This window comes from Mauremys reevesii, linkage group 21, assembly GCF_016161935.1.
Source record: "Mauremys reevesii isolate NIE-2019 linkage group 21, ASM1616193v1, whole genome shotgun sequence".
Classification (NCBI taxonomy): domain Eukaryota; kingdom Metazoa; phylum Chordata; order Testudines; family Geoemydidae; genus Mauremys; species Mauremys reevesii.
The window spans coordinates 20146356-20163940 of NC_052643.1; the positions used below are offsets into that span (position 1 = coordinate 20146356).

The window sequence follows — 17585 nt, forward strand, 5'->3', positions numbered from 1 at the left end:
TTAAGGTTTTGCATGCCAGTCATACATTTTAACGTTTTTAGAAGGTCTCTTTCTCTAAATCTATAACAGGGGTCGGCAATCTCCGGCACGCGGCTCGCCAGGGTAAGCACCCTGTTGGGCTGGGACGGTTTACCTGCCGCATCCGCAGGTTCAGCAGATCGCGGATCCCACTGCCCAATGGGGGCAGCAGGAAGCTGCGGCCAGCACATCCCTTGGCGGGAAGCACCGCTTCCTGCCGGCGGGCGAACCGCAGCCAGTGGGAGATGCAATCTGCCGAACCTGCCGACGCAGCAGGTAAACAAATCGGCCTGGCCCACCAGGCTGCTTACCCTGGCGAGCCGTGTGCCAGAGGTTGCTGACCCCTGGTCTATAATATATACCAGTAACTAAACTATTGTTGTATGTAAAGTAAATAAGGTTTTTAAAATGTTTTAAGAAACTTCATTTAAAATTAAATTAAAATGCAGAGCCCCCGGACCGATGACTAGAACCCAGGCAGTATGAGTGTCACTGAAAATCAGCTTGTGTGCCGCCTTCAGCATGCCTGCCATAGGTTGCCTACACCTGGTTTAGATATTAGCATCCAAATATTTGGGTACACCACTCATGAAAAATTATACAAGAGATTATACATTTTTAAGCCAGAAACTCCCTCCTTTGTTCCCTCACTGACTTGGCCTCTTAAAAATAATCACAGCTGCACAGGTGTTGGAACTAGGGGAGCTGGGGGTGCTGCCACACCCCTTGACTTGAAGTGGTTTCCATTATATACAGGGCTTACAGTTTGGTTCAATGTCTTTCACCACCCCCACTACAAAAATTGTTCCAGCGCCCCTGTTGATGCAGTCCTGTGCATGGCAGACAAAGGGGCCAAGAATGCTGGTTTACATTTATTGTTTCCAAAGTTACTGACTTGGGGAAGTTTGCCTTGACCCATCGGCATGACTTAACAGTGTTTCTGGAGAGTCTTTATCTTGCATTTCCTCCATCTGAAGTACTGAGGGGGCCTCAAGGTTTTATGGGTGTAGGTAGTACTTGTCATTCTCCACTGAAATGGGGTTTGATCTCCCTCCTTCTTTCCCTCTCCAAATGTGTGTGTGGATCCACTAGGACCTTATACCTCCCCATTTTCCTGCACTTTATGGTGAGCAACTTTATATAGGTGAAATGCTACTGACTAAAAAAAGACTGACACTATAGTCCCTTCTAAATGTCAACAGCCTCAGTCAACCCCTAACAGAAAACTCTATTAGGAATGTGGGGGATTGTATTTAAAAACTGGCTTTCCAAATCCAGACAATAGGGAAGAAACTCCTGTTATCCTTCCTCCGGTGGTCAGTTGACTGAACTCCTGACCCCAGATGCCAGCTAGAGTCTACTTTAGAGTGGTTGATTACATCTTTGTGCCAGACTATGTGCACCCGTGGAGCTATACACGCATGTTACATAATAACAAGTAATAAACAAAAAGGAGCTGGCTAGCAAAATCCATCTAGCTGTGCTGATGAGATTTTTTTTTACTTCCATCACCTGATATCTTAATTGCACAATTAGCTACACCTCAGTGCCCTGGCTATGGTGTAGGAATGTTCCCTGGCAGGTCATTGTGAATCAGAAAACACAGGAGGTGGGTAAACAATGCAAAAGTAAATGATGATGTGTCCTTCCAACACTACAGAACCACAAGTATTTTATACCATTCAGATTTGTTTAATTCTGCATTGATTTGATCCTTTGGGCCGGCAAACACAGACCATGAAACTGCTAGTCAGAACCTAATGTCAAAGAGGGGTTGTGTCTGAAGGTACAGTGAAACCCCGCTATAACGCGATGTTTGAGGTCCAAAAACTTCCATCGCGCTAAATGCGGGGTCGTGGTAAAGCGGGGTTTCAAACCAGTCAGTTTGTCAGTGGTTCCCAACGCGGTGCATTGATGTGCACCTCCTAGTGCCCAGCAGGGGAGAGGAGCCGCGTCTCCCCGCCTGCCGAGGACAGAGAACTCCAGGTGCTCTCTGTCCCCGGCAGGTGCGGGGCCGTGGTTTGTCTCCGGCTTCAAGAGGAGCCCCAGCTCTCCGCCTGCTGGGGGCAGAGAACTCCGGGGCTGCAGGCGCCAGTGCTCTCTGTCCCCAGCAGGCGCGGGGCCGCGGCTTCTCTCCGGCTTCTCCGGGGCTGCAGGCGCCAGTGCTCTCTGTCCCCAGCAGGCGCGGGGCCGCGGCTTCTCTCCGGCTTCTCCGGGGCTGCAGGCGCCAGTGCTCTCTGTCCCCAGCAGGCGCGGGGCCGCGGCTTCTCTCCGGCTTCTCCGGGGCTGCAGGCGCCGGTGCTCTCTGTCCCCAGCAGGCGTGGGGCCGCGGCTTCTCTCCGGCTTCTCCGGGGCTGCAGGCGCTGGTGCTCTCTGTCCCTGGCAGGCTGGAGAGAAGCCATGGCCCCACACCTGCCAGTGATGGAGAACTCCAAAATAAGTCTTGGAAAAATTGTTGGCTCCACCACACTCTTCTCAAAACATGAATGTGCTACTGGCCACAAAAAGGTTGGGGACCACTGTCGTAATACTGTTCGCATTTTGCCAGAATACTGTACCTTTTTATGACATTTATAAATAAACTGCGTTTTTCCAGTCGTAAAGGATAAAGTGACTTGTGGCCATTGCAGATCCATTGCACTTACTGTAGTTCTCAGGTAGTACATGTGTATGGTGTTTGTGAAGTTATTAATTTTCTATATTTCAAAAAACATTTTACCATTATGGATACGCCAGTTCACAAACGCAAGTCATTTTCTGCCTGAGAGAAATTGTATGCCCTGGATCAACTAAAGAAGGGCAAACAACAAAATCAGCTTGCTAGATATCTAGGAATTAGCGAGTCAACTCTGCGAGGGTGGAAAAAAGAAGAAGAAAAGCTCTGTAGCCTACCCTGCATTCCTGAAGAAGAAACTGGTTTACAGGGCAAAAAGGTCAAGTTTGCTAATAATGAAAGCCTAGATTCAGCCTTGTATCAATGGTTTGTCCAGGCCCGCTCAGAAGGAGTTCCTATTTCTGGCCCTATTCTGAAAGCTCAAGCAGAGAAATTTGATCGCCTTATCAATGGAAATGAATCCAAATTTAAGGCGAGTAACGGCTGGCTGGACAGATTCAAGAAAAGGCACACTAGAAGCCAAGTTCTTGTGTCTAGGGAAATCCACTCAGCTGATAAAGAGGCTGTTGATTCCTATCCAATTGAACTTAAAAAGTTGCTGGAGGAAGGTTGCTACACAACTGATCAAGTTTACAACTGCGAAGAGACTGGTTTATGCTTTAAAATGTTACCCGATCACACCCTGGCAACCAAGACTGACAGTCACAAACGAGAAGGCTTTAAGCAGAGAAAGGACCGAGTCACTCTCTTGTTTTGCGTCAATAAGTCTGGCAGCCACAAACTCAGACCTCTGATGATTGGACAAGCGAGGTCTCCCAGATGTTTTCATCATGTTAATATGAAAGCCCTTCCCTTTGAATACACCAACAGCAAGAATGCATGGATGAATAGCTCCATATTTGAAGGCTGGTTCCATAAAACTTTCATGCCAGCCGTTCGGGCTCATTTGCGAAAACTGAAGCAGGAGGAAAAAGCTCTCCTTCTGCTGGATAATTGCCCTGTCCAACCCCCAGCAGAAAATCTTGTCAGTCGTGAAGGCAAGATTTAAAGTCTCTTATCTTCCGAAGAACACTACATCAGAAATCCAGCCACTGGACCAAGGCATCATATTGGTATTTAAACAAACCTATCATCGGGAAAAGATCAAGCGGATGGTAGCGGGTAACAACTCCTCTGTCCACACATCACTGGCATCACTCAACTTGAAAGAAGTCTGTCACCTCGGCGGGAAAGCCTGGGATGCTATCTCTGCATGTTGCATTGAACGGTGCTGGATTAAGGGTCTTGGTCCAGCTTTTCCATCATCTACACACGATGATGGCAATGATGACGAGCCTGAATTTACAAGATTCATTGAAGATGATGTATGTTTAGCCAAAGAAGCACTCCAAGAATATGAGCACAGTCATCATGATATCCTCAACTGGTTTTCTGCAGATGACATCTGCCCATATATGAATACATCTCTGATGATGAAATTGTTGCAAATGTCAGCGGGAAGAATGAAGCTGCACCACTAGAGCCTGCAACCAGTGGCGATAATGATGACAATGATAGCACCTCAACTCCCCCACCAAAAGCATCTGAGGCAGTAAAGCGCCTAGAAGCCAGTTTGAAGTGGCTGGAAACTCAAGACATGGAGAGCATCAAAATCCTCCAATCAGAAGCATACTTGACTTTGCTAGAAGCCAACAGTCCACGGCAAATAAGCAGATCACACTAGATAGCTTTTCTAAGAAGCGATGACATTTAAAATTATGAAGTCATGCAACCAGATTGATTTTGTACTCTGTGCAATGATTAGTACTGTACTGTAGAGAGTACTGTAGTTGATTTCACGTTTCTTTCATGTACATTTAATTAAATTACTACTTTTTGTGTTTGACAGGCTGACCGTTGTTTTTTTTTTACGAGACTTAAACCAGTGGTCCCCAACCTTTTTGTGGTCAGTAGCACATCCATGTTTTGAGAAGAGTTTGGCAGAGCCAACAATTTTTCAAGACTTTTTTATGTTGGAGTTCTGTCACTGTCAGGTGCGGGGCCGTGGCTTTTCTCCAGCCTGCCAGGGACAGAGAGCACCGGCGCCTGCAGCCCCGGAGAATCCAGAGAGAAGCCGCGGCCCCGCACCTGCCGGGAACAGAGAGCTCCAGCGCCCACAGCCCCGGAGTTCTCTGTCCCCAGCAGGCGGGGAGCCGCAGCCCCTCTTGAAGCCAGAGAGAAGCCGCGGCCCCGCACCTGCTGGGGACAGAGAGCACCGGCACCCGCAGCCTCGGAGTTCTCTGTCCCCGGCAGCCGCGGGGCTGCAGCTTCTCTCCCCTGCCATGGTGTTGGGGACCACTGGTACAGTACTGTATTATGCCTTAAAGGGGAGCCAACCTAAGATTGCGTTATAGCGGGGCGTGTTATTGCGAGATTTGATTGTATATTCCCATTGTTTCCTCAGCAGACTTGATCCAGGCTAAAATAATATATTACCTTTTGTATTTTGGAAGCCCTGTAATATATCTGGTTCTTTAGGAATCAGTAGGATTGTGTCCTTGTTGCTATGGATTCTGGTGCTATTGTAGAGTCACTGGACGTTATGTTGTGCTCATGGTTCTGCCAAGAGGAGTGTCACGTCTAGTAAATAACCTGAAACAGGATGAATTAATGATCTAGGAGGCTTGATCTCCTCCCCCCTCCCAGAATATGATTTATTGCAGATTTGGGGATACAGCTTTCATGTCTAAAGGTATTACTAGAGATTGCAGTCCTGAGGATTTTATTAGGAATGTATCTGGATCATGCCTGGTCAGTTTGCCATACTTTTTCTCAGTCTGTATTATTATTTATTTACATTACTTTATTATGGTATAAATTGATATGGCACTACTGTGTACAGTATAAAAATATAAAGCTTTTTCTGAATACATAGTAGAAGTAAGATGTGGATAAAAGTGAAAACCCCTTCTCCCTGGGCCCCCACCCCACCTCTTCCCCCCCAAGACCTGCTCCTACATCGACTCTGCCCCCTTCTGCCTGTCATTCACCCTTACCTCCAGTAAAAAGTGGGGGGCCATGGCACTCTTGAGACAGTGGTCTATACCAGTGGCTTTCAAACTTTTTTTTTCTGGTACCCAGTTGAAGCAAATTGATGCCTATGACCCAGTGGAGCTGGGGATGAGGGATTTGGGGTGTGGGAGGGGCTCAGGACTGTGGTGTGGGGGTAAGGGTTGTGAGATGGGGCTGGGAATGAGAGGTTCAGCGTGTGGGAGGGGGCTCTAGGCTGAGGCAGGGGTTGGGGTATGGGAGGGCGTCAGGACTCTGGGCTGGGGGTGCAGGCTTTGGGATGGGGATGAGGGGTTTGGAGAGCAGAGGGGGTTCAGGGCTTTGGCAGAGAGTTGGGGTGCAGGAGGGGGCTCTGGGTTTTGGGAGGCTCAGGGCAGGGGATTGGGGCACAGGCTTACCTTGGGCGGCTCCTGGTCAGTGGGGGTGCAGAGGCAGGCTTCCTGCCTGTCCTGACACCGCAGACTGTTCTGTGCCCCCAGAGCAGCCAGCAGCAGGTCTAGCTACTAGGAGGAGGTTCACAAACAGCTCCACATAGCTTCACCCACAGGTGTTGCCCCCCCCAGCTCCCACTGGCCAGTTCCCAACCAATGGGACTGCAGAGCTGGTGCTCAGGGCAGGGGCAGCACACGGAGTCTCTTGGGGGAGCCCCCCGCTTAGGAGCCGGACCTGCTGCTGGCTGCTTCTGGGACACAGCACAGTGGCGGCACAGACAGGGACTAGCCTGTCTTAGCCGGGCAGCACTGCCAACGGGACTTTTAATGGCCCAGTCGGCAGTGCTGACCAGAGCCGCTGTGACCCAGTGCCTTACATTCCACGAGCCAGTAGTGGGTCGTGAACCATGGTTTGAAAATGACTGGTCTATACTATGCTCATCACCATAGTATCTGAGCACCTACCACTGCCCATCCTACTTCCCACTGATCTTCTCTCAGTATTTAAATTTTTGACTCCCCTACACTGTAGCTTTCCCCTTCCAACAAGCAGCCACTGATCCTGCCCCCAGCCTGAGGGTAACTTAGGAAATCTAAGTGAAGAATGATATTTTTAGTTTTGTGCATCTGCACCGCACTGGTCTCAGGCTGCAATAGCACAGTCCATATATAATTATAGGAATGGGAAGTAATTTCACAGATTTAGAGTTTAGAAAAACTCTGCATTCATCCACCTATCATGATGGTCTGGCCTTGGTATTCATTTGTGAACAATATGATCAAATATATCCTCATACTCTATGGTCAGGCACTATTCTCTTTGAAGTACATATTTAATATCTGCCCTGCTGCAAACTAGCACCGTAATCTGTGGGTTAGCATATTGTTTGGGTCTAATTTAAACTGGTTTACTGGGGCAGGGACCATGTCAATAGATTCTAAATAATAAATGTTATTTTCCTAAAGGATCTGTTCACAAAACCAACATGAGTAAAGATGAGGAAAAATACGTTAAAATAAGATGAGGTTCTTCGGAGTCTGAAGTCTTTGGAATCAATTTAGAGAAAAGAGCAGGCATCATTATCACATTCCCATGCCTGCAGTTCCCCCACCCTCTCCCTAATACGTGCTCACATACACACAAATAGTCATTCTTTTTCATCTGGTAACCTACAAATAAAACATCAGTCAGACTGGCAGTAGCCAAATCCATAATGCTCCCACTCAAGGTGTTTTGCAGCGACCATGTTGAGGAGGAGGAGGAGGAGGATTGAGGTTCTCCTGTACAGTTTAATGACACAAAATGCTCATCTGTAATCAAGCCGCCACCACCCACAAACCCATTTTCTTTAAAAAAAACAAACAAGTATTTGTTCTGTTTTCCCCCCTGGGCTTCATGTCCAGCTGACTGAGTTGAGGAAAACTTTGTTGTTCCAGAACATGTAAAATAAATTCAAGAGACCATGATTCATGAGAGAGATTAAAACTGTCTGTCTGTTCTGGCCAAACACAGACAAGCCAGGCTCTGTTTACTCCACAGCTGTGCACTGCTTGGCCTTGAATGAATTAAATGTTGTGTGTGTGGAACACGCTGCTTAATGAGCCAGGGATATTGGATACTGATACTCTACTTAGATGTCAAATACGGTAACTGGGGAGCAGACTGTCACAGTCTGTTCTCTCCTTTGTGCACAATTACTCAAAATTATCTGCTGGGTTCTCGGTCAGAAAGGAGCAGAGCTGTGTTAAAGCAACTCCATCTACTTGTTAAGGCCTCATTAGCTTTTCCTAAAACAGTAGGTTTGACACAGGTCAATAGTTTACAAGATCATCAATATCCAACAAGGATTTGAACATAGGCCAGTGCTTGCTTTCAGAACCTCTCCTGCTCCTCCCACATGGTGGTACTGAGAATCTCAACCATTCATGGCTTCAATGTCTCCCCACTGTCTGTAACCAACTGGGAAGGACATGGGTCTAATAAGTGCTGGCTTTAGTGTAACTGACCAAAACTCAAGCACTGAAAGTTGTATGTGTCCACATGAGTAGGGCCCTACCAATTTCACGGATAGTGAAATAAGCTCTGCCCCGTGAAATCTGATCGCCCCAAACTCAGCTGGACTTGTCCTTCCCCTGCATGGCTGTTATGGGGAGAGATCAAACCCACCTCCATAGGCAGCGCAGAAGTGAGAGTAGTGCAGCTCTTGGGGGTCTCGGGGTGCCCAGCCTTGGGGCTGCCGCTCCTGCCTGGGCTCAGCGACCTAGGCTGGGGGCTGCCATCCACTGCAGCTCCTGTCCAGGCCCCAGGGGCCAGGCTCGGGGCTGCTGCCCTACTCCCCACTACATGGCTCAAGACAGGGATTTGGGTGCCTGGGTTCAGGGCTGCTGTCCCCGACGGCTCCTGCCTGAGCTCCGGGCCACCCAGGCTCAGGGCTTCCCTCCAGGTCCGGCCAGGGCTGGGGCACCCATTTTTCAAATTGTCCAGGATCCCTTGCATGGGCCCATGTGTTAATCCACCACTGGCCCTGACTAGCAGCTAGGAGCCCCCCAGCTGGGGCACTTTCAGCAGCAATGGAGAGACTGGACCTGCCTCCTCCAGCTGCAGGAACCTCTGCAGCTCCTGCCTTCAGAGCCCAGCTCTGAAGGCCACACAGAAGTGAGTATGGCAATCCTGCAGCCCCCCTACAACAGCTTTAAGACACCCCTCACAATCCCCTTTTGGATCAGGACTCCCAGGGTTACAACACTGAAATTTCAGATGTAAGCATCTGAAATAGTGAAATTGACCAATTTTAAAACTTTGTGGCTGTGAAATTGACCACAGTGAACCCTGAATTTAGTAGGGCCCTACCCATGAGAGATTGGTCGGGTCCCATGGAAGTAGAAAGTTCAGTTTTGGTCAGATTTTTATCCACAAAGTAAACTGAAAATTCCCCACACCAAGACTCTCCGTTCTGTAACTAAATGGCAGAAGTTTAGATCAACCCAGTTTTAATTTGTCCTTTGCACAACCATGGTATACAGGCTTAACAGTTTTATATAGGCTGTAATGAGTCACCCATCATGAGACCCACTGGTGGCACTCTAGCTGTGTTCCTGCTTTGCTGCAGGTTAAATGTTAGCAACAGTGCTTGGACAAAAGGTCATTATAGTTGCCCACTGAACTACTGATAGAGTGGTCTGTTAGCATCACAATACCTTCCCTCACAGCTTTCTGAAACCCATTGCATTTATGACAGATTTCAGAGTGGTAGCTGTGTTAGTCTGCATCAGCAAAAACAACGAGAAGTCCTTGTGGCACCTTAGAGACTAACAAATTTATTTGGGCATAAGCTTTTGTGGGCTAAAACCCACTTTATCAGATGCATGGAGTGAAAAATACAGTAAGAAGTATATATCACAGCACATGAAACAATGGGAGTTGCCTTACCAAGTGGGGAGTCAGTGCTAAGGAGGACAATTCAATTAAGGTGGACATAGCCCATTTCCAACAGCTGACAAGAGGGGGTGAGTATCAGCAGACAGAAAATTACTTTTTGTAGTGACCCATCCACTCCCAGTCTTTATTTATTTATTCCAGTTCTGCAGTTTCTCGTTGGGTGTCCAGGGAGATTGAACACTCAGTGAGAAACTGCAGAACTGGAATTAATTTGGAATTAATTTGCTAACTGGACACCATCAAATTAGGCCTGAATAAAGACTAGGAGTGGATGGGTCACTACAAAAAGTAATTTTCCCTCTGCTGATACTCACCCCTTGTCAACTGTTGAGAATAGGCCACTTCCACCTTAACTGAATTGGCCTTGTTAGCACTGACACCCACCCCACACACACTTAGTAAGGCAACTCTCATCTTTTCATGGGCTGTGTGTGTAATTATATAATATTGCCTGCTGTATTTTTCACTCCATGCATCTGATGAGGTGGGTTTTAACCCACGAAAGCTTATGCCCAAATAAATGTTACTCTAAGGTGCCACAAGGACTCCTTGTTTTTATTGCATTTATGTTCACATACTCTGACAATTACCAATTAGCCGTCTGAATATCTCACTGAAACAACGAGTTGTATGCGCTCATCGCCTTCCAATGTCAGGCTGCATATCCATGAAATTAACTATTCTTAGTTTATGGTGTATTGAAAATTAACTGTCACATATATATTTGTGAAACTTTGTGGAGACTGTCAAAATGGAAGGGAATACAGAAGCAGTCAATGGGTTAGAGCCTGTGTCATCCTCAATGTGTCAGGAATCCTGATCAATACAATTCTGCATGTGACATGGCACACTCATCCTGACAGAAACCGAGTAATGAAAATTCATCTTTTTAATTAAAAATAAGTTACATGTCCACTATGGGCTTGTCTCTGGACACGTTGGTGCTGTGCTCATGAACAGGACAATTTTAAACTAACTTTAAAGTTTTTCTGGTCATCTTGTGTAGGTTCAGAAATTGTGGTAGTTTGTAGTATTCATTCTAAAATAAATTATAATTATATTATTACAAACATCAGTGTGCATTGAACTTGCTAATTTTGCTACCTGTGGCCTTCTCCATGTGGTCAGACTTCATTGCTAATGGGGTCTGATCACAGGCTGAGTGAAGAAAAATGTCTAAAAATAAGTTGGTTTTCTTGTTTGTTTTGGGGTTTTTTTCCTTAACAGTTTAAAGTATGAGAACTCCATCCCATTTTAGTAATTCACCTCCCTACAGAATGAAGGCTTTCTCATGGAGCCATCATGAACACCTGTTGATTCAGACTCAACCAATTGGGCATTGCACAGGAAGCCTGGTCATCTCTCAACTGTGCTACTGTCTATGCATAAACTGGCCTTCTTACAAGCCTCTGTCACTCTATTTGTTTCCTTATAAAGCTTCAAAACATTATGTCCTGTCCTTCTAATTATATGTTCATGTGACTAGTTACATGGTATAGGCCAGGGATAGGCAACCTATGGCACGTGTGCCGAAGGCAGCACGCAGGCTGATTTTTCAGTGTCACTAACACTGCCTGGGTCCTGGCCAGCAATCTGGGGGCTCTGCATATTGATTTAATTTTGAATGAAGCTTCTTAAACATTTTAAAAACCTTATTTACTTTACATACAACAATAGTTTAGTTACCGGTATATGTTATAGACCAGGGGTCAGCAACCTCTGGCACACGGCTCGCCAGGGTAACCAGGCCGATTTGTTTACCTGCTGCGTCGGCAGGTTCGGCAGATTGCATCTCCCACTGGCCACGGTTCGTCGCTCCAGGCCAGTGGGGCCGGCGGGAAGTGGTGCGGCCCAAGGGATGTGCTGGCCGTGGCTTCCTGCCACCCCCATTGGCCTGGAGTGGTGAACCACGGCCAGTGGGATCCGCGATCCGCTGAATCTGCGGATGCGGCAGGTAAACTGTCCCGGCCCGCCAGGGTGCTTACCCTGGCGAGCCGCGTGCCAGAGATTGCCGACCCCTGTTATATTCTTATAGAAAGAGACCTTCTAAAAACGTTAAAATATATTACTGGCAGGCGAAACCTTAAATTAGAGTGAATAAATGAAGACTCGGCACACCACTTCTGAAAGGTTGCTGACCCCTGGTATAGGCGCTTATTTTTAGCCAGATGCAAATAGAGCCCAAATATTTCAGCATTTTCAGAAAAGCAGTAACTCTCTAAGAGATATTTTATACTTGCCATTGTCTATGACTTTATACAGAGAGACAAATTTCAGGTGTGAAGTAACAAATATATATAGGTTAAAAATAAATGTGGAGTTCTCCAAAGTGCAAGACAGACAGGAGGAAATGCTCAAGTGCTCACTTTGGGGGGAAAAAAAATCTAAATGCATAAAAATACAATTCATAAGTGCATGTTGAAGGCCAGATCACCAGAAAGGAATTGAAATCTGATCGTGAGGAAAAGTCCATGCCACGGGCTTTACTGAATCCACTTCCTGTCTGTGTGACTGTTTCCACTGATTCATGCTCTCACTGCCTTGCCTGCTGTGAATGTCAGCAAAGAGGTTACGGGGGTGGGAAAGGCTGAAGTTAACACCCACTGCTACATGCTACTAATTCAAATACTCTGCTCCATTTCACTCATTGATGTTGCTGTATCTTAAAAGGGCAATCAATGGCTCATTCCAATAGAATTAATCGGTGTAATGTGAAATGAGACCCTGGTGTCTAACAGTTGAGGTGAATTTACAAAAGCTGACACTTCTCATTTTGCACCCAAAGGCCCTACCAGAATTTTCTAGATGGCATCTGAAGATTAATCTTTCAAACTGTCCTTGTCATGGATAAGTATATGTGAATGAGGAAAAAAGTACGTTCCAGAGTCTTTTGGAGGATGCGTGAGGATCTAGTACTATAACTAATTTACTGTAAAAATAATTAAATTGTCTGCATTCAACAGGAATAAATCACCAGTCATGCAGCCAGTAGCTGTAATTTGTATAATTTATAGGACAGGATCATTGTCCTCTAGAGGGTGCACCTTTGCCAGCCAACAAGACAGATGGAGTTCAGTCTGAAGGAAAAACCAAGGAATTTTCTGTACAGACCAAGAGTCACTATCATCAGCACAGCGGAAGATGTTTTTTGAGAGATTTAAAAGTGGAGAGGGTCTCAGTAAATATGCAATGGCACTTTTAATAAAAATAGGAATGCTAATCCTATTGTCTTGGCCAAATTTTTATTGGGATAAATACATTCTGCCTCCCTGCATTATCCTGAAGTTTCAGCTTGATGCAGGATTCTTCTTTACTCCTATTTTAAACTGTTGTATGGTGTCATTGTGCAATACTGGAGAGCTGCCATGTTCCTTCCCAGATGTAGCTGTATTTCAGTTGTAGATGAAGCTAATCCTATATGTAGAGTAAAGTATTCTGGGATTCCCCCTGAAATGAAAGGTGCTGCCAGAATGCTAGAATCTAGAGGGGAAAGGCCTATTATATTATACCTACATATAGGTAAGGTATTTTTACTATTGAGGTTAAAATGCTAGAGGGAGATCATCCTTTACATTTCCCAAGTGTGGAACAGATTCCACAGCCCTTTCAGATTAAAGTAGTAACACATGGTTTATCTGAGTGAGTAAGTGGTTTTCACATGAGTAAAGGTTGGAGAATTTAGCCTTGTATTAGTATATGATTATAAAATATCTGACTCAAATCTACAAAGTTTCAGGATTACACATAGATTTTTCTGGAAATAATAAAACCGTAAAATCAGTGCATGGCACTGGAGTGTCTACATCAGGGGTCTGCAACCTTTCAGAAGTGCTGTGCCAAATCTTCATTTATTCACTCTAATTTAAGGTTCCGTGTACCAGTAATACATATTAATGTTTTTAGAAGGTCTCTTTCTATAAGTCTATAATATATAACTAAACTATTGTTGTATGTAAAGTAAATAAGCTTTTTAAAATGTTTAAGAAGCTTCATTTAAAATTAAATTAAAATGCAGAGACCCCTGGATCAGTGGCCAGGATTTGGACAGTGTGAGTGCCACTGAAAATCAGCTCGCATGCCGCCTTCGGCACGTGTGCCATAGGTTGCCTACCCCTGGTCTACATTGTGCATTACCTTTCAAGGTAATCAGCGATTGGCGGGGTGGGGGGGGAGGTTGGATGAGTATAAGTAATCTTCACAAGACATTATATATCCAAAATTAAAGCTATAATCTGAACAAAGATTTAAAAAAAGATTTCTATATACTTATTCTAAATTCACTAAGCTTTTTACAGCAAAATTAGGACCCAAAATGAGATGTAGGACAATGTAGTGACACCACAATTGAATCCAAACACAACAACAAAATGGACGTTTTCACAATGCTGCATGAGGTTTCGCCCCATCAGCCCCACTGATGGGAGTTGCTCCACTACAATCTTGTATAACACTCCTCAGTTTTGTCAAATTGTGTATTGCAGGAATTTTGCTGTGATACGACGGTGCCAAATCTTAAATCAACCCACTTTGCCACACCAATGCAATGCATCAGAAATTGTTCCACAGCCCCTAGACCCCAGTGGTGGAGACAGACTAGTGAAATCTATGCTTGAAATCACCTTTTCCAGTTTGTAAAGTACAAACTTTTGTACCTTTTTTTATTATGACTGTTTTATTGATCATATATTGGAAAAACTGGTTAAATCTCTCTTAACATGAATATTTCTAGAGTGGAGCCATAAACAAAGTCAAAAAGCATTCTTAGAAAATAAGATTTTAATCTTAAACTGTGGAATTGGTTAATAATCACACAATGACCACTGGATAATTTATTCAAGATTAGCAAGCAACGGAATTTATCTCTGTGAAAATTACAGGATCAGTAGCTCAAGAATAGGGGAGCTGGAGGGTTCACGGGAATTTGGGGGCATCTGTGAATAGTGGGTATATAGAAGCAGCAGACAATTCAGATCTGGTCCATCTTTTATCATGAGAGTTTTTTGATCTGTAGAGGAGGATAGGTAAGGAACTTGTACTATAAGCCAGTGCAAATACAAGAGCATGGACAGTCAATTAAAATTTATTAGAAAGGTGGCAAATTCAACACTAATGGAATGAAATACTTTTTCACACTGTGGACTATTAGACTGTGGAACTCATTGCTGCTAGATAAAGGACATTTTTTAACAGGATTCAAAAAGTGATTAGACATTTTCCAGTGCTTAACTATCCTAACTGTAATGGTAGATAAGCATTGGAATAAATTATCTAGGGAGGTTGTGGAATCTCCATCACTAGAGGTTTTTAAGAACAGGTTTAGGGTTGCCAACTGTTTAATGGCACAAACCCAAACACCCTTGCCCCACCCCCTTCCCCGAGGCCCCGGTCCTGCTCACTCTAGCCCCCCTCCCTCCGTCGCTCACTCTTCCCTCACCCACTTTCACCAGACTGGGGCAGGGGGTTGAGATGCAGGAGTGGGTGCAGGATCTGGGCTGGGGGGTGGGGCCAAGGGAGTTTGGAGTGTAGGAGGTGGCTCCGGGCTGAGCCTCGGGCAGAGGGTTGGGGTACAGGAGGGGATTCGGGAGGGGGTGTGGGCTCTGGGAAGGAGCTTAGGTGCAGGAGGGGGTGAGGGGTCAGGCTCTGGGAGGGAGTTTAGGTGTGGGCTCTGGGTGGGGGCAGGGGGTTGGTGTGCAGGAGGGGGCAAAGGAAGCGGTGCTTACCTTGGGCAGCTCCTGAAAGCGACTGGCACATCCCTCTGGCAGCGGCTCCTAGGTGGGGGGCTAGGGAGCTCCGCATGCTGCCCCTGCTCACAGGCACCACCCCTGCAGTTCCCATTGGCTGCAGTTCCCAGCCAATAGGCTCTGCAGAGTCGGCACTTGGGGTGGGGGTAGTGCATGGAGACTCCCTGCTCCCCTCTGCAGGGGCCACAGGGACGGGGACAGCCATTTCTGGGAATGGCAGGAAGCAAGGACAGGCAGCTGCGTTAGCCCCGCTGTGCTGCCGGACTGTTAGCGCCCAAAATCTCCCGATTTGGCTGAAGTAGCCTTTGGGAGATGGGGCTTGATTCCGGGAGACTCCTGGCGAAACCAGGAGGGTTGGCACCCTCAACAGGTTAGACAAACACCTGTCAGGGATGGTCTAGATCAGGGCTCTCAAACTCAAATGACCATGAGGGCCACATGAGGGTACTTCATTGGGCCGAGGGCCGCATCACTGACACCTCCCCCTCGGTGCCCCTGGCCCTGCCCCCACTCCACCCCTTCTCTGCCCCCAGAGGGTGCATAAGAGGTGTGGCGGGGGCTCAGGGCAGGGAGTTGAGATGCAGCAGGGGGTTGGAGTGCAGGCAGGGTGCTCAGGACAGGGGGTTGGGGTGCAGCAGAGGTTGGGGTTCAGGCAGGAGGCTCAGAGCAGGGAGTTGGGGTGCAGGCAGGGTGCTCAGGGCACGGGGTTTGAGGTGCAGGCAGGGGGCTCAGGGCAGAGAGTTGAGGTGCAGAAGGGGTGTGGGATGCATCAGGGGGCTCAGGGCATGGGGTTGGGGTGTGGGGTGCAGCAGGGGGCTCAGGGCAGGGGGTTGGGGTGCAGGCAGGGTGCTCTGGGCAGGGAGTTGGGGTGTGGGGCATCAGGGGCTCTGGGCCGGGGTTTGAGGTGCAGGCAGGGGGCTCAGGGCAGGGGTTTGAGGTGCAGCAGGGGTGTGGGGTGCAGCAGGGGGCTCAGGGCAGCGGGTTGGGGTGTGGGGTGCATCAGGGGGCTCAGGGCAGGGGTTTGAGGTGCAGGCAGGGGGCTCAGGGCAGGGAGTTGGGGTGCAGCAGGGGGCTCAGGGCAGCGGGTTGGGGTGCAGCAGGGGTGTGGGATGCATCAGGGCTCAGGGCATGGGGTTGGGGTGTGGGGTGCAGGCAGGGGGCTCAGGGCAGGGAGTTGGGGTGCAGTGGGGGTTGGGGTTCAGGCAAGGGGCTCAAGGCATGGAGTTGGGGTGAAGCAGGGGTGTGGGGTGCAGCAGGGCTTTGGGCTCCTGGGTGGCAGCGGCGCACATCGGGGCCAGGGCAGGCTGCCGGCTCCGCTCCTGCTGCGCTCCAGGAAGTAGCTGGGCCATGTCTCTGTGGCCCCTGGGGGAGGGGGATGCAGGGCTCCGCATGCTGCTTGCCACGCCTCCAGGTACCTCCCCTGAAGCTCCCATTAGCCGCGGTTCCCCGTTCCCGGCCAATGGGAGCTGGGGGGAGGGGGCGGGCGGTGCCTGGAAGCCAGGGCAACACATGGCCGGAGCTCTCTGCTTCTCCCCCCCCCCCCCGGCCACTGGGACGTGATGCCGCCACTTTAGGGAGTGGCACGGGGCTTGAGGGGGCAATCCTGCAGCTCTAGTTTGCCCACCCCTGGCCTGGAGGTAGGCCGGGGGGGCGTGGGCGTGGGCCGCTTGGTAGATGCCTACTGCAGGGTTTCTTCCTCTGAAGCAGCTGGTGCTGATCACTGTTGGAGTCTGGATACTGGACTCGATGGCCCCACTGGTTTAGCAATTTCTGTCTGAAAGAATGAATCTGACAGCTTATAATGACGACACCAGAAAGTTGCTCTAGGTGGAGGCTGTGTCCTAATAGATGCCAAATGACAATTTCTTATGACATCACTAGGTAGAATAACCCTGTGAGATGTATGCAAATTAATTTGGGGGAAGTCTGAGAGGAAGTGCCCTTGATTGCTGTAGTGGCTGCCTTGCAATAAAGAAGTGTTAGTTAAAGTTAATCTGTTGCAATCTGTCTGTCTTTATTTTGCTAATCCACTTATTTGGACTCTGCACATGTCATTAGGTAATCTTTCTGTGGTGCGCATCAAGGAGGCATCCACCATACATTCCATTGCTATTGGGTTTTCTGCATTTTTGTGGTGAGGCACAAGTGCTCTTTGGCATGTGTATAATGATTTATTGGGTGTTCTGAGGCATTCAGTGCTATAATGAACAAGCAGACCCTGTTCACTAGAAAAAGAGGAGAAGGGGATCCTCCATGGACCTTTTGAGCACCACAGCCATTTGCCCTATATCACC

The 17585-nt window shown here is 47.6% G+C and overlaps 2 long non-coding RNA genes across 6 annotated transcripts in view; one reads left to right on the forward strand and one right to left on the reverse strand.

Annotated features, from left to right (window-relative positions):
- The window catches only part of LOC120387647, a 114645-nt gene that overhangs the window by 43142 nt on the left and 53918 nt on the right, over positions 1-17585 (forward strand). The window lies entirely within an intron of this gene.
- LOC120387648 overlaps positions 1-17585 on the reverse strand; it is a 44244-nt gene that overhangs the window by 14277 nt on the left and 12382 nt on the right. Inside the window, exons 2-3 of one of the 2 annotated variants that reach the window (XR_005590281.1) lie at positions 16974-17065; positions 14377-14555 (exon numbers count right to left, since the gene is read on the reverse strand). The exons of the other annotated variant lie outside the window; for it this stretch is intronic. This is a non-coding gene — a long non-coding RNA (uncharacterized LOC120387648). Of the gene's footprint in view, positions 1-14376; positions 14556-16973; positions 17066-17585 lie in introns of those variants that run through there. 2 annotated transcript variants of the gene reach the window in all.